Consider the following 23,284-nt stretch of genomic DNA (forward strand, 5'->3'; position numbering starts at 1 on the left):
ACCAAATTTCATTTAAATCCTTTCGACAGATTTGACGTGGCCCTGAAAAGGTTGAATGGAATCCAACCAAAAATCTGAATGAACTAGGAAATCAGCTCCAATTTGAAGAATAACCTTTTCAAGGCTCTGTCCTAAGTTACACACAGCACATACGTATGACGTTCCTAGGTTGTACAACCGACGTGAAGTAGCTCAGCGAAAACATCACATACCAACGGTCAGAATCCACCGTCATGAATGACCATTTCGGGGCATCCTATCCATCCGAGGTTGTCTACATTCAAGGGTTCGGGAGTTCCGAGGACCTCGGAAGTTCGTTTCCGGTCCTCGAGAGATCCTTGTGACGCAATTGCAGGATGAAATTAACAGTTGAGAAAGCTGCAGAGGGTGAAACGAACGAACACATGGACGTACCCGTATACCCAAGAACTCTGACACGTATAGGTATAATATAACCGAGGTACCGAGGTTCTCTTTGTGCCGTTTGTACCTTGCACAGGGGGTGGTTACATACGTATAGGAACAATGGAGACACTTTGCCGATTGCCACATAGGGGAAAACCACCGTCAGGAGCGACAACCTCCTCTTCACGTTCACCGCGCCACCGTCGACCTAAGCCAGGTCATTAATTCGGCCCTTAACTTCGTCCGGAGGAACGAAAGCTACCCTCGATTCTCTCTCCCCGGCGTGTTCTGTTTCGCTTTGAATTGAGAGCTTCGGTAATATTTATGTATGGGTGTATGGTACGTTTATACATGCACGTATAACGTACGTATAACAAAGGTAGAGTTCGAGTTACGACCAGCAGCTCGAAGCTTTTCTCCCAAACTTTGCAAATCGATCGTTCGATGATGGACTGTACGAGACTCCGCGGTCTCGGGCATAAACTTGCTAGGGATTTTTCATTTTTGACCTATTTTTTTTTTTTTTCAAAGCGTCACTGGAAAAATTTCTGACGGATACTGGAAAAAAAAAAATATTTACCGTTCGTTGCAAATTTTTCGACAGTCGAAACCTTAAGGAAACAAAAAACAAAAAAAAAAACTTACAAAATGAACCGCCCTGATACTTACCCCAACCGTAATATTATTTTATTCGATTTGATAAATTTATTTACTTTGTTTTTTTTTTTCTTTCCTCACACGCAGACAGCCAGATAAGGAAATTGGCGACTCGTTGTGTGCAAAATACGCGAACGCATACACGCCGGTATAAATTCACCGTTTAAAGAGCACTCGAAACTTTTTCACCGAGGTAAACCAACTTTGGAAAAAAAATCTCTCGTTTAAACTGTATTTTAGGGTGTGCTGTGGTTTTTCAGTCTCTTGGTACCTCAGTAATAGACTTCCTCGAAGAATCGTGAAAATTTCAATGCAATTTTATACTTCGCTCTATTATATTCTCATCAATTCTGAGATAGGGGTGGGGGGGGATGAATTTTCGATCAATAACGACAACAAGCCGTTTACAAGGATACAAAGAGTTTCAAATATACCAACCAACGTCAAAAAAAAAAAAAAAAGAAAAGAAAAGAAAATTACAAGCGACACAGAGAAGAGAAAGATTTTTTCCTCGGAAAATCAACACGCGTATTTAAATATATGTGAAATTGTAAGACCGTGTCGATTTTACGTATAAATTAATGTTGTATCGTATAAAAACCGGCGTGGCTATTTCACCCGGCGGTTCGACCTCTGTTCTTTTATAGCCTCGACTCAAGTTAAGAAGAAGGTTGGAAAAGTCGGCAACTTTTTCATCCCCCGTTCATGACTCGGCCATTAGGAATACGGTTATTACCGCCACTTTCGCAGTGTGCACAGCTGAGCTGGTTTACAGGCGAATTGCCTCACAGACGCCGAAGACTCTCGTTATTGCAGTCACGACGTCGCCGGCTAGACGTCCGAACAATTTCTAAGGTGCGCGGAATTTTCCGCCGTGTTTTTTCGCGGCCAACGATCGCGGCTCTTTTCGGAAAAGCTCCGGTTTCTTCCTTCGTACTTACGTGATACCGAAATTGGCTGAGGTCAGAGTCGAAGTCCATTTTTCTCTCCCCCCCCCCGCCCCCAACTTTTTTTTCTTCGCATCATTTCTTCAAGAGCACCACTTTCCTTGATCTACGAGATGTAGGATGTTTAATACAAACATGTAAGGGGCATTCCACGCCAACTCGGTAAACGATTAACCGTGATAGTTTTTTTTTTTTTTTTATTTTACCAAGGATTTTTTTTTTTTAATCACTCGTCTTTGCCCTAGTTGTATATCGGGCGATGTGTATGGAATTTGAAATTGGTATGTAAGGATTGCAGCATCACGTATGTATATGAAATTAATAATAGGATTTTCTAAATATTTCTGCCGTGGTATTGTTAATTTTAATACCGCACGGCTGATTATTTATCCATGTATATTCTGTATCTAGACCTTCGCACGGTGTTCCAGTAATTTTTCTATCTAGTGAAATATTGAGACAATAACACACCGCGTGCATCGTAGTTTATACTCGTAATAGTAACGAGGATTATGGAAATAAAAAAAATAATTGCTGAACAGAATCATCGATACGTCTCGTACTTTTGCGGATGTATAATCGCGTGGAATAAAACGCATTCCGGCACGTTTGAAACGCGCAAATATCGGTAATGTATGATATAATTCACTAGCTACGCGTAATATACGCGCGTACAAACTTACAGATCAAAGATTTATGCAACTCGCGTCTAGGTATTTGCAATACACGCACGCGTTGTATATCGGACGATATGCGTGGAATTTGAAATTGATACGTAAGGATTGCACTTGGTATTAAAAATAGGTATCGTGCGATACAGCGTAACGATAGCTTGGCTATTTATTACAACGACGCCTGAATAGCTTCTCGCTCTCTTTTCATTCGTTCCGCGATTTCCGCTTCAATTTTTTGCCACCGCATGAAACATCCGTCCCTGTTAAATACAACAACGATTACAGAAATATATTTTTCACCTCGTTGAAATGAAAAATGGAAACTGAAACAAACGTCGCGAAATCAATTTTCCCGTAGTCGATACCCACGGCAAACAATTTCCAACATCTTTCCTCTCTCTCGAAGAGGGCTAAATTTTTCAAACGGAAGAATTCGTGTGATAAAAAAAGCTTGAGAATATTTTTCGAGTCAACTTTTCACCGGTACAAATATCTCGATTCGATCTTTACTCCTCGAGTACATGTGTTCGATATTCTTTCGTCACAAAAACTTTTCTCGGTTTTTGTACAAAGTTCAGGGTTCGTACTAAGGTAGGAAAAATCCTCGGTGAAATGAAAAAAAAAAAAGTCAATGTCAACCGTTCACCGAGTTGGCGTGGAACGCCCCATGTACACACACACACACACACACACAGACAGATCTAATTTTCTCCTCGCCCACGCAGCCAAGAAAGATGACCTGCACACCGCGGAATAATCCGAGCGGTTATTATAACGCATAGAGATCGTAGAAACGTGATTTCGACGGTTTTTACGCTCTCCCCTGCACGTTTACGTTTTACGTACGTTCAAAGTTCTCCGTTTCATTTTACTACAATTCTCCCCTCGGCCCTCGTATCGCCTCTTTCCTTATATTTCTTATCTAAGAAAGTCTCTTCGGCCACTGTTATCATACGACACACATCAATGCGCTCACCTGAGATTCGAATCGTGCCTCTTTTCTTCTCCCATCTCCGGACCAATTGCAAAAATACATTGTGCTTGGTTAAATTTTTTTTCACCGCGTAGATTTTTGTATATTATTGTACAAATTTGTCTCTGTCTCTCCTTCTTTTCTTACACGGTGTGTATTTCTCCTTAATTATACAAAGAAAAAAAAAAGCCGAAATAAGGAATTCAAAATTTTCACTTTAATATTTATGTTGTAAATATTTCTTCGTGTTCGGATTGTGATGGAAAAAAAAAAAAATAACAAAATGTCCACCACGTATTTTTACTCTCTCTCTCTCTCTCTCTCTCTCTCTCTCTCTCTCCCTCTCCCTCTCCCTCTCCCTCTCTCTCTCTCTCTCTCTCTCTCTCTCTCTCTCTCTCTCTCTCTCTCTCTTTTTCTTTACATTTATACATGTACGTCTGTTTTTTTGCCACCTAATAATCAGTCACTTCGTTACCGTGATCATTTTTCTCACCCGCACAGCAACAACTTTTCTTACAATCTCTTCTATCGAACTTTGCTATCAATTATGTAAAATATACGATCACATAATTACGACTCTGAAATTATTGAAAATTTACACCGAACGTTGCTTAAACAATATTTGCTTATAAATCATCATTAATTCGTTCTCTCTTTCTCTCTCTCTCTCTGTCTCTCCGTATAAGATACAAAATTCAGATCATTTCTCTTACATCGAACAATTTTTTTTCCTCTCCTCCTCCTCCTCCTCCTATCCCTAAAAGTTTTTTTTTTTTTTCTTTTTGTTCTTTCTCTTTTCCCTTTTTTTCCGTCATACTCTCTCCTTCTTGAAGGAGCAGGTACAATATTTGTCCGGGGAATTTGCAGAGCTACAGCTCGCCTCGCGAGATTTCAACAACGACGAGTACATACGAGGTATACATAACTATATACCCATCTACGAGTATTATTATATACTACAGAGGGTTAGCCGGGGTGAAGCTTATACACCGTATTTATTATACACTCATGTATATATATATGTGTGTGTGTGTGTGTGTGTATAATATGTAAGGGTGTATGTAACGAACGAAGAGGAGGGACGAGGAGAATCAGTCGCGGGATATTGTTGAATTGCCTTAAAATTTAACACGCGCAAAAGTCGAGGAGAAGCTCACGCTGCCCAATTTACGTATCGTATTTACGTGTTACGAAACCGTGAATATCTTACAACGACGAATACAATTCCCACGATAATAATTTACGCGTATTACAGGCTCTGATAAAAAAAAAAAAAAAAAATTATTCGGGGAAACGAACGAGAGGAATAAAATTTACAATAAAAAGGTTTAACCTGGTACTAAAATATCGTTATTAAAATAGAAATTTTATACATATTATTACAATTATATGTTAATTCTCGTTGATGACAATTTCAATGTTCCTTTTTTTGTACCTTTCGTTCTATATTTATACGGTGAATAATTGTTTTTACACGGAAATCTGTAATGTGTAATAATAATAATAATAATAATAATAATAATAATAATGCGATTAATAGTTGATAGAAACTCGTTTTGAAAGAATCGTTTTCACCGTTAAATGCAAAATAACTGCACGACGAATCACAAGGGTTGATTACCTTTTTTCGTCTTCTCATTTAATGCCCGGAGTTATAAAATCATGTATATATGTATATTACACATATACATATATACATAACAGCGAAATGAGAACGTTGCACGCAATACGTTTTAACTGTTTTTTTGTTTTTTGATTTTTCTGTTCCAGGCTAAATATCTTGAGAACCACAACCGAGCGGAGTAAAATAACCTCGTTGCAGAGTACAAATTATACACACGCGTGGTATAATCCAATCATCGATAGAGAGAGAAAGAGAGAGAGAGAGAGAGAGAGGGGGGAAAAAGAAAAGGAATAAAGAAAATTAGAAGATGAATAAAAAAGCAGATCGCTAATCATGCGATTGTTCGCAAACAAACCGGGATGACTTTGAGGTACCGGATGCAGCTGGGAAGCTGTTGGTACCTGCCGTCTATTCGAGGCGGATGATTGAAAAGGACGAGGAATTCACAAGGATTTCGTGTGAATAGATAGAGAAATTAAATTCAGGTGAGTCGTTGAACAAGCCGGTAAAATGTTACGTAGATTTGGTAGGATAGAAGTTTTTTTCAAATAATGGTAAAGAGAAAAAAAAAAAAGCGAAAAAAATTACAAAATTTTTGGGCACGAACTTGGCAAAATCTAGACACGGTCTCTGATCGATAAACAAGCTTCGAATATTGCGTAAAAGTTTTTCGATTCGATCGGATGAAAGTTCACGCGCGGAATTGTGGTCGTTCGCTACTTGAACGCGCCATGCCGTCATTTTGTTATTAAATTCAATGAAAAATTTCCAAAACGTTGCTGAAACTATAAATAACAAAGCCCTGAAACTCAAATTTTTCCGAGTGTTTTCGTTTTCTATAATAAGAAAAAAAAAAAAAAAAACGGTCCGAGCTGTGCCAAAAAAAAAAAAAAAAAAAAAACTCTCAACTCCGAAAAAGTACCGTGTTCGTATATTAAGCACAGGACGAGTAAAATCTGCAACATTTTTCTTTCCATATTGGCGCAAAAGTTACTTCAAAAATTAATCTTTACTACATGCAATGCATTGTCTATACACGAAGTGTACCGTAGAGATGATGAAAAAAAAAAAAAAAACGTCCCATAAAAATCTCTTCCAGACGGTGTTAAAATTTTCATTTCCATGCACGCGTAAGGTTATAACTTTGAAATTAAACTTTTTGCTATAATTTTTTTTCAATTTTTATACACTTACTTTTTCCGAGGGTATATATATATATAGTCTACGTAGTTACAAAAAGGAATGACTTTACATATCGCAAAAGTCTAACGAATAATAATAACGTAAGAAAAAAAACAAAAAAAAAACAAAAAAACTAATTTATTATTTACGTTACACACGACATGTTTTATCGGGAAAACTTTACTCCGCTGTAACGGTAGAAGATTATCGCGTAAATTTCATTCAATTTCACCGAAGGGGGCACCACGATTGCCAAGTTTTCTCTCATACCTAATTTGCTTGTCAAGTACGTGGGTACATCCTTCCTCCCCGCTAGCCAAACTTCCGACCGTTGACTGACTCCTTGCAATTTGCAATTTGCAATTTGCAATTTGCGCGTTTCAAGTTTGCGTTGAAGAATGATAATAAAAAAAAAGGGAAATTAAAAAAACAACGCACAATGCGGCGCAATTTTGCGTACGTTTTAGTTTTTTTTATTTTCAAAAATTCTTCTTCAACGTACCAAACCCCGCAACATATATATATATTTATGTATGATAAGTTTGTACATAACGGAAAAGTTTGAGTAACCAAGCACATGTTATACCTATATATATATATATATATATATATGTATATATGTATATGTAGGAGAGGATTTCCTTTACATTGGTAAAGCTCACGCTAACCGTGACCTATGGTGACTTTGTTACATAAAAACTGTACGGTATGCGGTACATACATAATATACCCGTCTATCCTCAAACTATTTAAGCTATTGTATTTAAAATTGTTTTTCAACTTTTGTACAAACAATTTCCACATTTGTATTATTTGTATCGTCGGAGTTTATTAAAAATCGAATTGCGCGTCTTTCTCGTCGAGAAAAGATAGGATGGAAGGAGTGAAAAAAAAAAAAAAAAAAAAAAAAAAAAAACAATAAGAAAGCACACACGCAAGGCGTATAAAGAATAACATCATCCCAAGCACGTATCGCATCCCTCTGTTCGGTTGATCGGATAATCGATGTTACACCATCCGCGGAGAAAAAAAAAAAAAAAAAAAGAAAAAAAGAAAAAATTCCACCGCTCACTCGTCCCACCGCGCGTGCAATAACGACGTGAACCTCGCGATTAGATTGCATTAATTCCATAGGCATTCACGACTATACGCAACACAGCCTGGGAAAATCGATAATTATGTACAAGAAAGAAATTGACCGTTCTCCCGGATATAATTATTTGTAACCGAAATACAAATTTTCGCCGCAATTTCTCCTCGCATCCAGGATCTTCCCCCACTCCCCTCCCCCCCCCCCCCCTTCTTTCTCTCATTTCATCGATTATTTTTCTCTTTCAATTTGCGAATCGAAAGAATGACGGTCATCGTTAGCTTTGTTTTTTTTTTTTTTTTTTTTTAAATTTAACGTGACAAGAAATAAAAGTATATATAGCTTTATACATATACAAACAGTATACGCATACGCGATACGATAAGATTGTAGAAAAATATAACCCCGAGAGGGTGCGTCGAAAATTCTATCGTACGAGAAAATCCAATTTGATCGGGTATGATCGGACATAAGAGAGGTATTATATACCGATGCCATCCCCCTTGCCGATAAAAGAGAGGGAGAGAGAGAGAGAAAAGATAAATACCGCAAAGAAGATAAGGGAATAAGAAAATCAATATGGCTGTAGTATGTGTAAATGTATGTACGTATTATACATACGTATATATATATATATATATATATATATGTGTGTTGTATGTATATTGTATATATTATATACATATATATGTATATCATACGTATCGTGTTATCACTCGGCGCGAGATCGCGTTACACGGTTTCGACGATGTAACTAAATTGAAACGCGGGCAACCTCGATACTTGTGGGTGTGTGTATGTGTGTGTGTGGGCGGATATACATAATGTGTAATGGGTATCGGCATGAAACAAGTAAGCGTGTCTCTCTCGAGTTGCGTAATAAAATTTAAAAATTTACACACCGTTAAAAAGTTGCTTGGATGATACAATTTTTACGAAATAAATGCACGGTTTTTTTTACCAACTGTAACGGTCGGAAGAGGAAGAAGAAAAGAGTGATAATTCACCGAGTTTCGTAAAACTAGATGGAAGAACGGAAGTGTTCGAAAAAAAAAACGAAAAAAAGAAAGGATTCAAGTGTCAAAAAAAGTCGAATTTCCGTGACGTTCGCGTTTCCATCCTGTGTTCGCGTCATTCTTGGTAAGCTGTTTTTTTTTTGTTTTCGAAATTCAGGACAAAAATATTGTTCCAAATTACGAAAAAAGGATACTGTCCAAGTTTCAGCTCTTAATATCAATATTTAGAGATGCGTCATAGCGATTTCATATTTCCCATATCAATGACGCGGGAAAGTGTTGATTTGTTTTCTAAAAACAAAAAAAAAAAAAAATCTCAGACCAGAACGTATTTTTTTAAGGGAATCGAACTCTCTCTCTCTCTCTCTACGAAAAAGGTCTCTTTATCATTTTGCGATAAGTCTACTTTTTCAAAAGTTATTTAAGGACTTCTCAATAAATTATATAACACGCGTATATCGTTGTGCTTTTGTGTCAAAATTTTGAACGATTCATGGTAAGAAAAAAACAAAATGCAAACTAAACACACGCGTCAATCACAAAATTTACACTCACAGCACAGTAATTGTACGATATTAATATATCATGCATATTAATTATGTATTATATATATATATATATACCGAGGAGTTTAATCAATTATCAAAACCGCAAGAGGTAATTGAACAAATTGATGAAAATAATTAATTGATGCCGGGAAGTATAAAATACGTATGTACATATGTATATAATATGCATAGTATTATATACCATATCAGATATATATATATATAATTATTTTACGTTGGCAAATGAATTCCTCGCCGCGGTTCGTATAAATTAACGATAAATAAACACGTCGCGGCAAATATGAGGTCATATTTCCCGCAAATTAATTTTTCACCTTTCCTGGTATTCTCTCTTTAGTTTCTATTTTGACCAACATATACGTGTATTATTACAAACCTTCAATAATAACACAATTTTCATACCGACAGCGCACGTTTACACGTAAAAGTGAAAGACTTTTCATTCAATAATAGGGCCAGAGTTGAGTCGGGAATAAAGTCCTAAGCTTGACAGAGGAATAAAAGTCGATTACTCCCTTGGTACGTAATCTACTGTGAAGCAAATTTCAATTAGTTATAGGAATAAAAGTTGGGTGAAATATGAATTAGCCAGCGTCGGCTCGGCGCTTGATAACGAAGCGAATGGTCTGACATCCGGTGCCCTTAATTTCCTGTCGATAATTATCATCGATCCGCGATGCGGACCCAGGTATGTGCGATGTGTGCGGAGTATAACGACGCTAATTAATTATAACTGACATCGAGCAATCAATCGTCGAAACTTCGTACGAACATACGACTGTAAATATGATACGTGAGAGAATGATAAGAGAAAACGAGGAGCAATTGAAAATTCCCCGCTGCAAAAACCAAAAAGAATCAGTTTTGCACTGGCAATGAGCCAGCCTTCGAACCCTCCGTTCTCACACCGCAGGTTCCAAGTTTATAGAGAGAGAAAAAGAATAATATCCGATTCGAATTTCCGACTACAACTTCAGATTCCGGATCAACGATTTCAAAGCCCTCGGATACCGTGTTACATGAAGATATAAAGTTTTTTCGTTATTTTTGACCACTGTAATAGATCCATCGTTACAAAATTTTGCAAGTCTGACCTTGGATTCGTTATCGGTGACCCAAAAAACCTCCGCCTACCAATTTCTACCGAAATCGGAATATTTTTAGATTTTTTTTCCACCTTATTGAATCGTCATTTTGGATTTCGCAATCCGACTTCAGATTCGCGATCATCCGCCCAACAAACCGACGAATACCAATATTCATCAAAATCCAAATGTTTTTAGTTTTGTTTCTTCAGTTTATCGAATACGCCAAATTTAAATTTCGCAAATCTGACCTTGCTTGAGACTAGTGATTATAGATCCGTAAATCCGGTACCAATTTTCGTTGAAATCCATTCGTCCATTCTCAAGATATTTCTCGAACCGCAGGTGCAACGATCTTTTCTTCGCCAATTTTTTTCTTCACCATTATTATTATTATTATTATTGCAAAATCTTCCGAGGATATGAAAATGGAAGAGGAGAGGCGAGAAAAAAAAAATAAGGGTGAACCTTCCGAAAATTGAGGTTGAAACCGCGTCATTCCCTCGGCGAGAAACCCCCGAAAGTGAATAATAATCTTGATACGCTACACGTCGAGTACGATGATGATAATGGTGATGACGATGTTGCGGCAGGGAAAAGATACGTGCACACACGTGTAGGGAGGAAAAACGCGCTATGGCCGCGGAAGAAGTGTGATGTTTAAATATAAACGATGCGTCCGGGTTCCATGGTGATAAATCTTTCGGGGTACGGGTCTCGCCGCGAGATCGTACGTGACGCGTGACTGAGAGAAAAAGGGAGGAAAAATTGAAGGGACGAGAGAGAGAGAGAGAGAGAGAGAGAGAGAGAGAGAGAGAGAGAGAGAGAGAGAGAGAGAGAGAGAGAGAGAGAGAGAGAGAGAGAGAGAGAGAGAGAGAGAGAGAGAGAGAGAGAAATAAAGGAAGAAAGTGTCGTTGACCTTTCCTGCGGGCAGCGTTTCTACTTCTCTTCCCCTTCCCCTTATCTTTTCGTCCGCCAAAAGCTAAAGTGTCCTTTATATGCGTGTGTATTCTTGTATACATATACCGGAAGAATCTCTTGAAACTTGAAAACGAACCGCGCGTGCGCCGAATGATCAAATCTCATTGGTCGGCGAAACGTTCCCGCGGCGATATTCTCGTCCGCGACGCAGGCGGGCCAACCTACGCAAAATGTCTGCGTTTGAATTTTCAAAGAGCGCAAGCGTCGAGTTCCGACCGTTCTTCGAAGAATCGACTTTCCGCCCCGACGACAAATGCTTCCGAAACCTTTCCGAGTCGCCGTCTCGATTGTTCGAGATCCTAACCTCGAAAATTCGTAGGAACCGCGTCGCCGGCGGAAAGAGTTTGACGGCTGAAAACTCGGGTTGGCCAGCCTGCGCGAAGAGCCGATAAAACTCGCGCGTGCGCGGTTCGTTTTCAACTTTCAACAGATTCTCCCGGTATGTACGTATAGCATCTGTACGTGGGGAGGATCTCATACGTCAACTCGACCAATGATTCCCCCCCCCCCCCCCCCCCCAGCGCCATTTTTGATATGCTTAAGGATTTTTTATACGATTCTCCGATCGCAAAAAAGCCGTCCTGAATTTTTTAAGATTTTTCTTTACAATGGATAATTTTTTATGATTATATAGACCTGTCTATTTTCAATTTCTTTCTTTTATTTTTCGTATCTATATTTTAAATGTCTTTACGGATGGTTGATTTCTTTAGCTTTGAATAATATCAAGGTTAACAAAGTTTCTTCTCAGTGTATTTTCCTCGATTCGTACCTCAAGCATACAAATGTATGTATATATATATGAAAGTCGTGGAGAGAAAAGGTCGAATTTCAAAGTTCGATATTTATTTTCATCGTTCAAAGGAGTTGCATCTTATACCGCATACAGATATACAATAGTCCCCATTACAAAGAGTTTCTTCTTCGAGAGTCCGCACTTTTTCCAATATAAGATGTAAAAAAGAAGAGGAGGAGGAGGAGGAGGAGGAGGAGAAACAAGAAATGGAAGGAGATATCCAGAGGAAATAGGATACGGGAAGAGAGAAAGGAATGGAATAAAAGGAACCCGGTTATTTTCCTTCCCCCTGCCGCAAGAAAATCATTTCATTGGTATCCGCGGGGGGATATTTCGCCCTTGGGTCCTTTTTCGAAAATTTCTAGGGTAATAAAATACGATATGGTCGATGAAGAAGTATAAAAGGAAGAGAAGTAAGGAGAAGATAAAAGTAGCAAAACAAAAGAAAAAAAAAAAGAAAAAAGAAACTAAATCAGAAATGAAAAGTTTCCATCGAGTTGTTCCAACATTTGTTTTTTTTTTTTTAATACTTAGTGTTAAATACGTTTTGCGTATAATATTTGGTTAGAAAATATTTTCGATTTAATTCAAATGCTTGGAAATTTTTCAACACTGTACCCATTGAAATTGTTTTTTTTTCTCAACCGATAGAATTCGTTTTATTCAATCAAATGCTACATTAGTCAATTGCGGTGACAGCAATACTTACTTAATTCAACAAAATACTTGTGACAAATTAATACAGAATTGAATCAAGCCTTTTTAACGATCATGCCGACTGTAAATTTATTCAGGATAACACGACGCGAGTTCGTTCCAATAATGTGAATTTTTCATCAAATAAACGCGTGATCGACACGACTAAAAGTTTCGTTGAACGTACCTCGATCGTTTTCTTTTTAAAAATGTGAAATTGTTGTATCAATCAAAATTTAGCTTCTTTTAATTCATCTTCTCTCGAGTCAAGAGTTCGATGGTTGAAACGGGTGGTGAAAAATTTGTTAAAAAAAATCTTTCACATCGACCGAACATCAGATTTATTATTCGAACGATGTACATTTAGAATTCTATCGACTCAAAATTTCGTGGTAATTTACCCGATATTCGATGTCTGTGAAAATTCGAAAACTTAATGCTGTACATGTAGAAGTATAAATTGAAAAATAAATTCTCTACGCTATTAATATATTACAAAAGTTGAACACGTTTCCAAGTTACGTCAAAAACGTTTCACTTGTATCGTTAGGAGAACGTTAATCAGTTCGCGTGTCGTTCTGCCGCGTAATATAAAGCTGTATTATTATAATATACCAAAGTATATGTGTACATATATTATTATGTATATATTATAAACAAACACATATGTAGCATATAACAACAGAGCTGTAACGTCTCACCGAAGCCGCGAGGTAAAACGATGTATTAATTAGGGTGTCGTGGCGGAAGTTTTAGAAACTCGAGAATTATACGAGGAAATTCTCGATGACTGATGACGGAAGAAAAAAAAAAAGAATAAGATCGGCAGAACTTTGTGCGATAATTGAGAAATGATTGATTGTTCCTTGAACGGATATTTATTAATTATATGTGATAAATTTGGTCGAAATTTTAGCCAAAGAAAATTTAAAATCGGCGTTAAGTTTAGTTACAAACAAAACGTAAATTTCATTCGTTAATGTGTAACGCCTTACTAGAAAAATAATTATTTTTTTTTATGGCATAATTGAACTGTATAAAATGTATCTAAACGGTAATAATATGAAAAATTGACTTTGACGAAAATTTTGTATAATATTTGTAAATTCGTATTTAAAACAAAATAAATTTAATTAAACATGATCGAGAATTTTCGTCAAGACAAAATTGAATCTGTGAGAAATATAAAGAAAAACGGGAATTTCATGGACAGAAAATGAATATAACGATTGTCGATGTTACGCAACGATGATGAAAAATTTTCTTAAAACAAACCGTAAATTGCAAGCCAATTTTCAGTATATTGTTTCTCTTTCTCAAATTCCGTAAGTTTGTGTCTTGAAAATCAAGTCGTATATTACAGTATATGGTGAATTCTTCTCCTACCTCGCATTGGGTTACATAACAATTAAAAAAAAAATTTTCTTTCTAATTTCATCATAACAACAGGTTGAGGAGAATTAAAATAAAAATCGAGGGTCGTTGAGAAAATATTTTCATTTGCGGTTTATTAATTGCTAAACGTACGGCCAGGAAGTTCCGATATTAATTCCTTTCGAATAATTCTCCCTGCTAATTGAAAAGGCATATATATACATACATATATATATATATATATATATATATACATATTATTATATATTAATATTAAGCGCTGGTGCGCGTAAAAAAAAAGTTCCTCAAACTTTGTTTTCTTTTTCTTTTTTTTTTTTGTTCTTCCTTCCCTTTTCCCTCCCTCACTTTCCTTCCCGTTATTCACCGCGCATCGATAAACGATTACTTCGGAACAATCGTTGTATTATTACAGGCGTAATAATTACGATTAATACTTGTACTCGAGAATTCACGTATTCGTAAACAAATCATGTATACATGTATACGTATAATTTTGAAACTAGAAATGAGTTTCGTATACTACGTATAGTGAGAAAAATCGTGTACTTCTACAAGTTTTAAATTGAATAATTTAAAAAATGAATATTTGCGACGCGTGGGATGAAAAAAATTCCGTCTCAACTGTCATAAATTCTCGTTCCCGCTGGGTGTAAGAAAAAAAAGTTCGGGATCAACTCGTCGCCTCTGCGTTTCATGTACGATACTATAATATATATTACAATATATAAGAAAAAAAATTGAATAAAAGAGAAAATAAACAATCACAGAAAAACGAAATCTCATCGTGTGATATTTATATTGACAAAAAAAATAAATAAATAAACTGACAACACCGAAATATTCAACTCTACCTTGACGAGATAAAATTTCAACATTTTCCACATCTTATATTAGTTATTTTTATACATATACGTTGAAACAACGTTTTTTTTTTTTTTTTTTTTTTTTTTTTTACTCAACTTTTCGACAAATGATGAATTTATGCAATTTTAGAAAAAAATCAGGAACTAGTTATTTGCAAATAGCAATATTATATATCTAAACGGGTTGTTTTAAGGATGGTTTTTCTTTTTTCTTTTTTTTTTCCTTCTCTTTTACGATCATCAAACATCGAAAGGTCAGCGCTATTCAACCATAATGCGAAATAATCAGGCCGCAATCCTAAAAATGTCCCGAGAGAATCGGTCCGATTCGTTCCGGAGACTTAACCACGACTAGGCATTGTGATTGCCTATACATATATATATATATATATATATATATATATATATATATATATATATATATATATATATATATACACACGTCTGTACCAATCACACCGAGGAAAGAAATTAGCGCTGCGATTGCTTTACGGCGAAACTTATGAAATTACAATTCCTAGTCTGAGAATGTCGAAAAAGAATCGATTAATCTTTTCCGATTTATCGAGTACGATCGACTGTTTTTTTTTTTTTTTTTTTTCGTAAATCGTAATCGTCGTAATTTTTTACCGTCATTATATATATATATTATTGTTTTCCCCAATTACAATTGGCATAAATTAATAAACGAAAAGACCGGAAGTCGTGTTTTTTTTTTCTTATTCCACCCTTCTTCTTCGTTTACTTTTTTTTCTCAATATATTTACTTTTCACGCTCCGCTCTCTTTGCTAAACGAAGAGACATTGTGTAGTTACGGAAGGAAAATTGTTATTCTTCGTGCCACGTGGAATAAATATATGCTTGAAAATCGTGCAATCGGTCCTTCGTTACACGCATACATACCACGTGAATACGGATGAGAATAAAAGCAAAAGAAGAAGAAGAAGAAAGTTGGAAGGATTTTAAAAGAGGAAAAGACGACACTCGGCATAGGGAAAGCGAAAACGGTCAGATCGTTTCACGAGATTATCCTGCAAGCGGTTGGCATTTTTTTATACATACCTATAAATATGGTATAATATGTAATTATGTACGTATACGTATAGTCTGTACATCGCTGTAAGGCGTGTCCGACATCAACGTTATTACAGTTTCGATGTATATATACGCGTAATGATTTATATAATATACAACTAAACCTGCAAAATTATACCCTGTCTTTGTAACAAAGCCAACACGCGGTACAAAATTTTATATATAATGTAAAGATGGATGAAATTGATAAAAAAAGAATTGATAAACAGAGGTGATAAAAAAAACAATACAAAACAAAAAAAAAATGGATATCCGAATCACTTTTGACTGTGTATGTGAATAATATTATTATTAACAATACTGTCGGGTGTTTTATTTTTCGGTCTTTTTTTTTATTTTTTCGGGAAGTAAACAACAAAAAAAAAAAAAAAAATAGAACACGAGCTGAAACAAATTTTTTGCAAAAATTTTCCCACGAGTATAAAAAAAAAAAAAAAGAACGCTGTTATACGCAATACGCGGATACTTGAACGCGTTTCAATGACGTGAAATAATTTTGGGAGCCTCGTTAACTATGTAATTGACGAACGGATTAGTGGGTAATGCGGTTGGTTAAATGTTTGCTTAACGTGGGAAAACAAACCGACGTCGTATAAACGTTACACGTGTCTATATACGTATACATATACGTATATATACATATACGGATTTTACATACGTATTATGTAGTACGTATATTTATGTATGTACATATATACATACATATATACATACGCATGTATCCTCGCTGTGATTAAATGTCAAGTGTAAACAAGCTGTTGTATACAACGCTTTCAACGTTTATACGTAAGTAATGAGTATATACCGGGAGAATCTCTCGAAACTTGAAAACGAACCGCGCGTGCGCCGAATGATCAAATCTCATTGGTCGGCGAAACGTTCCCGCGGCGATATTCTCGTCCGCGACGCAGGCGGGCCAACCTACGCAAAATGTCTGCGTTTGAATTTTCAAAGAGCGCAAGCGTCGAGTTCCGACCGTTCTTCGAAGAATCGACTTTCCGCCCCGACGACAAATGCTTCCGAAACCTTTCCGAGTCGCCGTCTCGATTGTTCGAGATCCTAACCTCAAAAATTCGTAGGAACCGCGTCGCCGGCGGAAAGAGTTTGACGGCTGAAAACTCGGGTTGGCCAGCCTGCGCGAACAGCCGATAAAACTCGCGCCTGCGCGGTTCGTTTTCAACTTTCAAGAGATTCTCCCGGTATATATACGCGTGTGTGCGTAGATCATACATCGAATTTTACGTCTACGCTCTTTGTTCTCTTTTTCTTCCCTACGATAAATATTGTATTTATATAGAGACATATTTAGAGTACATAAATTAGTACAACACCTATACCTACATACATACATACACGTATCACCTACGTCGTATATTCATTGGTATTACATGACGTGGCGATTTTCGTTCCGTGAACGATGTATGCAAATCGATTCTGAGACAACGATGCAGATTTCGCGAATAGAGTTGCGCGTGTTTCGCGCAAAGTCAAGGGGCGGAATATAAAGGAAGAAAAGAAATAAAAAAAAAATTTATATATATATATATATATATATATATATATATATATATACACACATATACATACGTACGTCATACGTTACACATCGTGCACAAATCGCGTGATCCAAACAGAGAAAGAATCTTACGATCAGTGGCCCTCAGAAACGTTAACTCGCTATCATTAACAATAACCTATGGTTTTATTGCATTATACCGAAAAAGTTGTATCTTCATTCTCGCTATATATATATATATATATATATATATGTATCCTAAACAAATGTGCTTAACCGCACGAATCATCATCCGTTTCGTCAATTGTTTTTTCTTTGTCTTATTTTTTTTTTCCTTTTGTTTTTGTATTTTTCTTAGCCCTTCTATAACACAAGTACCTAAACCTAATTTATGATACGTGTAATGTACAATACGTGTTGACGTACCGACAATATTTCTGATGAAAAATAATTCTCACAACAAATATACCGCGCGTAACGATCGCTTGAAATTACTATTATTCGGTAAAGGAAGAAAGGGAGAAGAAAACGAAACCGAAAAAGAGGAGAGAAAAAAAAAAAAAAAAAGCTAAAGAAAAACAAAGGGTAGAGAAAAAAAAACTACTCGTAAGAAAACCTGATGTGAAAATAATTCTATACCGCGGACGCTAATGTGGTAAAATAAAAAAAAAAAAGAAACAAAAAAAATTAAAAATATACGTAAAATGGAAATCAATAAAAAAAAAAAAAATTGTAAACGTAGCACTTGTTCGATTCCACGTACTTGTAGCTACATTGCGCGTGTGTGGAAGAATAAAGAACAAGGAAAACTGAAAAAGAACAAAGGTGAAGAGAAATCGTCGACAAAAAATACGAAATCGAATCGCGCCTAAGGGGGAACAACAAATAAATGGACGGAGAGAATGAGGAGGAAAAAAAAACAGCCAAGGTAAAAAATATTCAGTGCGGTGATCAGCAATCTCTGCGGCTCTGCTACAAACCCCTTTATTACACACGTCTGTACGATGTGTGTAAATATACATTACATATGTGTATACACGTGGAGATTTTCCACCCCTTGTTTTACACGTCGATTTCACGCTTGATTCTCGAGGGCAGTGGCAGTTAAAAATAATATCCACACATACACATACAAATGTATATATATATATATACCAAACCATATATACATATATATGTATACGGAAAGTGGTGAAATTTCGGGCAAGACGCGCTTTTTGTGTTGTGTAACAACAACAGTAATAATAACAGTAATAATGGCAATAAAAACCTGAAGATTAACTCTGTTTTACATCCGTACCGTTTTCCTTTGATCTTTTGATTAGTCCTTCCAGTTCCAGAAATGAAAGCCCGCCACTCGTTTGGCTGAAAGACAGAAAGAGAGAGAGAGGGAGTTATAAGAGAAAAACATAAGTAGAACATAAAAGATCGTGAAAATTAAGAATGACGAAAAATAATTGATATTAGATTAAACCGATTAATCGAGTATAATCGATTATTTTTCCTCACAATCGGTTTTTGTTTTTCACTCCCGCGAACAATGCAATACAATATCAATTTATAGGATTTTTAGTAACAATTATTATCATTGTCTTGCTTACTAATTTACCTATTTCATACAATAAGTGAAAGATGAATGAATATTTTGCACCCGTTATCGTAAAATATTTTCAACGAAACGATAAATTATGAAAAAACTTTTCCGCCATTCGAGACTGCACGATGAAATTTACAAAATTTTCGTTTCAAATTCACAGTTTCAAAAAAATACGATACAATCGATTAATCGATGCATCGATTATTTGTAACCAAGCGGTCATCGCTGGTTGGAATTTCTGCCAAGAGATTAAAAAACGGAATAAAGAAATTGATAAAAATTGTACAAGAGCAAAACGAACGTAAAACCGAAAAATTCTGCAAAACGATAAAATGTTGGTAAGAAATGAAAATGCGAAAAAAAAATCCCGACCGATCTATTGGCTTACATTCTTTCCCGATTTTATATTTCTCCTTTCCCTCGTCTAGTTTTTTTCTAGTTTTTTTTCCCCACCCCCGATTTGCGGCCGTGCCCCCCCCCCCTCCCTCACCCACCGGCAATTGGGTCGAGGGAACGAAGAGGCTGAATACAAAACAGAGAAAAGTCGATGGTCGCAGCTCGTCTGCCGGCGATATGCGAGGGAAGGAAAAATAAAGATAGGAAACGGCAAGAAGGGAAGTTTCACGCCTTTTCAAATTCAGCGCGACAGCGATTTTTGTTTTTTTTTGTTTTTTTTTTTAAAAAATATGTCGAAGTAATTCGAATCCCAGAATTGTGAACAAGAATCGAAAATAGGAGAGAAATCGTAACGTTTTCTAAAATTATGTAACTTTCGAAGGAAGCGAAAAAATCAATTTTTATAAATCTATATTACAAACGATATGGAAAGTTAAATGTGTACAATCTTTACGTATATTTTGTCGTTGCGATATTTTTTTTTTTTTTTATAACGTATCTGCCTGCTTTAAAACTTCACAGTATCGAAGTGAAAAATATTTTGCATTCGGTAAAAACTCGACGATAGTAACACTTCAACATTTTCACACCGCAGACGTGAAATCGTTTGAAAAAAATTTCAGTACGAGTGCAAATAAAACCTGCAATACATGCACGTGCCAATTAGCATTTTATTTCGAAAAAGTTGAATTGCCCGTTTGTGTGACAATGAAAAAGATGAAAGGGGGAAAAAAGCGGTTGGAAAAAGTTATCGGAGAATGTGAGAGAGCGAAAGGAGATACTAAAATGACAAACAACCCCGACCGAAATTCAAGCCTAAATCAGCGAGTGTCGTCCCTTGATCATTGCTAAATTTTTTTCACCCACCTCTCTCTCTCTCTCTCTCTCTCTCTCGGTCTTCTTAAGAGGGGAATGCCACATTGAAGGTCGAAAAAAAATGACCGATTTTTAAGAGTTGAAGTTTTTTTCACAGTAACAACAAACTGATGAAAGAATCGGATTTTTGGTATTTTTATTAAGCGTATATTAAACTTGTTTCGTACAAAGTCAGGCCCATATTTTTTTTAATATTAAATATTAAATATTTTTTTAATAAACAATTTATACGAAACTAGTTTAATATACATTTAATAAAATACCAACAATCCGATCTCTTTATTAATTAGTTATCCTTGCGAAAGAAAAAGAAACTCTTAAAAATCGGTAATTTTTTCGGCTGACTCGATTCGGACCTTTACTACTGCGAGAAGAACCGATCCGCCGTTTTTCTCTATCACTTATACAAAAAACCCCTGAATTTTTACGATACGTCACCGCGATGGGAACTGAAAATAAAATAAATAAAATAAAATTATGAATTATTTTCCAAACCTGTACAGAGATGACATAATTTGTTCAGAGTGAATGTTTAATTACCCTCCGACACAACTGTAATGACGCGATTTTTACGCTATTACCGCACAACAAGAAGTGTGATTAAAACTTAGAACGTTATTTTCTGAAACGTTAAAACAAGTGAATAACGAAAATAAAAATAATTTATAAATTTACTCAGTTTACAACATTTCGCAAAACATTATTGACGTATCGATTATATCGAGCGGAATCGATAACTCTGAATTCACATTCAACGTGTAATATTGCATAATTTACGATAATTATTTCCGACAGGTATAATAATGTATTTAGAGAGATGCGCGTGAGCAAGGCTGAACATAGTTGTATCATTCGTATACTATACGTATAATACTAATCCCGCTTGGCTGACTATCGATCCACCATACATACGAAAAATTATAGATACACCGTAGAACGTTGAAATGACCAACGGGGCTGTGTGGGAAAAGAAAATGAAAACAATGAGAAGAGCAGAAAACAAGAGGATCAGATTCGATCGATTTATGAATAATCTAACCATGGTTGGAATATCGCCAACTTTCACTACGTATACATACGTATACCGGGAGAATCTCTCGAAACTTGACATTGAACCGCGCGTGCGCCGAATGATCAAATCTCATTGGTCGGCGAAACGTTCCCGCGGCGATATTCTCGTCCGCGACGCAGGCGGGCCAACCTACGCAAAATGTCTGCGTTTGAATTTTCAAAGAGCGCAAGCGTCGAGTTCCGACCGTTCTTCGAAGAATCGACTTTCCGCCCCGACGACAAATGCTTCCGAAACCTTTCCGAGTCGCCGTCTCGATTGTTCGAGATCCTAACCTCGAAAATTCGTAGGAACCACGTCGCCGGCGGAAAGAGTTTGACGGCCGAAAACTCGGGTTGGCCAGCCTGCGCGAACAGCCGATAAAACTCGCGCGTGCGCGGTTCGTTTTCAACTTTCAAGAAATTCTCCCGATATGTATTCAATAAAAATTTCCTTCCACTTAGAAATTACGATTTATTTATTTATCCACCATATTGTCCACCTCCTTTTCTTTTGAAAAATTTCTTCAATTAACCTAAAATGTTGTTGTTTTTTTCGCAAAATCGAACCCGTCAAAGAAATTCGAAAAAAGCCTGGGAATAAAAAGAGAGAGAGAGAGAGAAAAAGGGAGACAGAGTCTCAATGTTTGCATATTATTGATTCCAAGGTTTTAATCTCGCGGTGCGATGCAGCTGAGAAAGGTTATACATATATCTATACATATAGATACATACATACATACATACGTACATGTACCTATATACCTTATACATCTTGGAAAATGTAGGTTATACGAACAAGAGGCGGAAGGAAATTTACTCTATGTGCGGGGATTCGGGTCGATGAATGGTTATAAGGTGTGTTATACGTCAGGGTTGCAGCCTCGTCGGTCAACCCCATCCCTCCTGCATAATACATGCACACCCAGTGTGTTCGCCCGGCAAGTACACACAATGCACTGCTATTCTATCCATAGTCTATCTATAGGTACTCGTGTATCTATGTACGTAGGTACGTACCTACGTGGGTGCTATAAATGCGACGAGTAACTGAGCAGCGATTAAAATGGCACGTGACTACTACGGTAGTACGCAAACTTGTATGGTATACATAGGTGTGTATATGTGTGTGAATAGGCAACGATAAGCTGCAAAAATAGACGACGAGTGTTCGATAGGCGAGGAGTTTAATGAGTTTAAATTAGTGTCGCAAAGTCGGGTTTTATCTTTTATTTTCATTTCATTTTATTTGCTTTTCTACTTTATCGTTTTATATTCATATTTTCAAAAATTCCTGCTCTTCTTCGATTATGGCGAGTGTAACGGTTATCGACACACGCTTGGACACCTTCATTTTTCGGTGTTATTAATTTTAGACAGAAATCATCAATTTATCGATGAACAAAATCAATTGCTGGATAGTTAGAGACGATACAAATTTATTTTTTGATGATTTGAAAAGTGAGGACTAAACGGATACAATAAAGTAGAAAAAAAACAGATCAATAATTGAAACAGGATCAATAACCGGTACACTTACCTTACATATGAATTTTTTTTTTTTTTTTTTTGATTTTCGAAAATATCAAGGTACATATTTTTGAATTTAATTATTTATCGTGCTAATTATACGGTGACCAAAAAATATTTCACCACAGAAATAAGACAAATTTTAAAAAATCCTCTGCACGATGTAACAAAAATTATTATTATTATTATTATTATAAGCTTTCATCACCCATAATATACCATAACACAAAAATTCCCCGACATCTCTCTCTTTCTCTCTCTACATTTACAAAT

The 23,284-nt window shown here is 36.2% G+C and overlaps 1 protein-coding gene across 1 annotated transcript in view; it reads left to right on the forward strand.

Moving 5' to 3' along the window:
• The first annotated feature begins 1,693 nt into the window (after window positions 1-1,693).
• LOC124305485 (heparan sulfate glucosamine 3-O-sulfotransferase 1) overlaps window positions 1,694-23,284 on the forward strand; it is a 29,591-nt gene continuing 8,000 nt past the window's right edge. The window contains exons 1-2 of the mRNA XM_046765000.1: window positions 1,694-2,024; window positions 5,427-5,765. The gene's annotated coding sequence lies outside the window, so the exon portion shown is untranslated. The remainder of the gene's footprint in view (window positions 2,025-5,426; window positions 5,766-23,284) is intronic.

This window comes from Neodiprion virginianus, chromosome 5 (assembly GCF_021901495.1).
Source record: "Neodiprion virginianus isolate iyNeoVirg1 chromosome 5, iyNeoVirg1.1, whole genome shotgun sequence".
Classification (NCBI taxonomy): domain Eukaryota; kingdom Metazoa; phylum Arthropoda; class Insecta; order Hymenoptera; family Diprionidae; genus Neodiprion; species Neodiprion virginianus.